Source organism: Cervus elaphus, chromosome 5 (genome assembly GCF_910594005.1).
Source record: "Cervus elaphus chromosome 5, mCerEla1.1, whole genome shotgun sequence".
Lineage (NCBI taxonomy): Eukaryota > Metazoa > Chordata > Mammalia > Artiodactyla > Cervidae > Cervus > Cervus elaphus.
The window spans coordinates 28036234-28038357 of NC_057819.1; the positions used below are offsets into that span (position 1 = coordinate 28036234).

Here is a 2124-nt window from a genome sequence, read left to right on the forward strand (position 1 = left end):
AAGTATTGAAGGTGCTGAGCCAGAGGGCACCTCCCCGGGGGCTTCAGGGTCCCCTGTGACCTGGACAGAAAGCACTTGCAGCTCTAGCCCCCAAGGGGAAAGGAGGGGAAAGCTCCTCCTTCTGTCTCAGACAGGCGGCCCCTCCCACGTACAGGCCCTGGGGCACAGTGGGAGCATCAGCAGAGCTGCATCCACGTTGGTGCGGCCAGAGGGCTCAGACCACGTCCTTTGTACCTATAGAGAGTGGAGGGTATGGCCGGAAGTGAGGTGCAGACACCCTCAGCTCTAACCCAGTATAAAAACACTAGCATGGAGCCACCTATTGGAGCCACCCCTGGGGAGTCCCAGGTCAGTGTGTCTATATGCGGGGCTTCAAGTGAGTCTGGACCCCCGCAGAGTTAGACCACTGGGAAGCCTCTTCTGTGTGGCCAGCAATGGTGTTCATTGGACTCACATGCTTGGACCTTGAAAAGTGAAAGTGAAGTCTCTCTTGAAAAGTGAAAGTGAAGTCTCTCAGTCACGTCCAACTCTGCGACTCCATGGACTGTAGCCTAGGAGGCTCCTCTATCCATGGAATTTTCCAGGCATGAGTACTGGAGTGGGTTGCCATTTCCTTCCCCAGAGGATCTTCCCCACCCAGGGATCAAACCTGGGTCTCCTGCATTGCAAGCAGATGCTTTTACCATCTGAGCTACGAGGGAAGCGTGCTTGGACCTTGGTGGTGCCCAAGTGAGAAGCCACCCAAAGCTTTGTGGTTGTGGTTGTGGTGAGCCATGCCCCCGACACGTGGGCCCTAAGGCACCTCCGTGTCATCACCTGAGCAGGATGCTACCCTCCGACAGCCGTGCTGTCCCAACCCAAGCTCAGGGACACAGGCGGGAGGGCAGACTGCAGGTGCGGCTCCTGTGGGACACGTGGTATCAGACGCGGGCATGGGACCTTCATCCTTGGGTTTTGCCCCAGGCTTCTCTTTACTTTCTCACTAGAATTTCAGAAGGACAACAGGCGACCCTTGAGTCAGGGGATTGGGCAACCACCCTCTGTGGTTGTAAGGGAGTGATGATTTATGGTCGCCCTTCTGCTCCTGGTTTTGCCTTGGCGTATCCAACCAACTTGCACTGTGTATCAGTATCAGTTCAGTCGCTCAGTCGTGTCTGACTCTTTGCGACCCCATGAACCACAGCACACCAGGCCTCCCTGTCCATCACCAACTCCCGGAGTCCACCCAAATCTGTGTCCACTGAGTCAGTGATGTCATCCAACCATCTCATCCTCTGTCATCCCCTTCTCCTCCTGCCTCAACCTTTCCAAGCATTATGTAGTTCTGCACTATTTCCTATTGGAAAAAATCTGCATGTGAGTAGATCCGAGCAGTTCAAACCTATGTTTTCAAGGGTCAACAGTATTTTACAAAAGCATCCCTGGTTAAGGTGTTCTTCCTCAGGGCGCAGAGTGGTGCTTCTTTTTTTTTTTTTTTTTTCCTTAACGCTTCACGAATTTGCGTGTCATCCTTGCGCAGGGGCCATGCTAATCTTCTCTGTATCGTTCCAATTTTAGTATATGTGCTGCCGAAGCGAGCACCAGAGTGGTGCTTCTTACAGAAGCCATCACAGCCGTCCTCCTACAGAACTGTGCATGCACACGGGGACAGGCCAGTCCCACAGCACCTGAGGGCCAGTGCCCCTGTGTTCTTGCTCGAGAGAGTATTCTCGTGTTGATGCTGCTGAAAGAAAAGTTGACACATTGAAAAGTGTGTGTTAACACTCACAATATTATTTAAGTTTAAATGCAGGTTTTACACCAAAGTGAGACTATATTAAATTTTTTTTCTGGTTTTAATGGAAGTAAACTCATTAACAACTTTTCCTTTTTGTTGTGAAAGTTACAGTTTAATAGGCAGTATACTTATAATACTACATAAAGTGAGTCTGTTTTGTAAACATGGACATCCTACTCTAAATGAAATATATAAGCTTATCAAGCTTTGCTATTACACTCAGAATTTGTTAAAGGTCACTTAACACTCAGCTATTATCTGTGAACCCAAGTGGTCTGGGGTCTTTTCCAGTGGAAGGTTTCTAAGCACCATTCCAAGCTTTTCTGTACTAATTGATCTGTTTGTGC

At 49.7% G+C, this 2124-nt stretch overlaps 1 non-coding gene across 1 annotated transcript; it reads right to left on the minus strand.

The window, feature by feature from the left end:
- Window positions 1–1474: 1474 nt before the first annotated feature.
- On the minus strand, window positions 1475–1581 carry LOC122695800. The gene has a single exon (XR_006341553.1). It is a non-coding gene; the product is annotated as a U6 spliceosomal RNA (small nuclear RNA).
- Window positions 1582–2124: the final 543 nt, after the last annotated feature.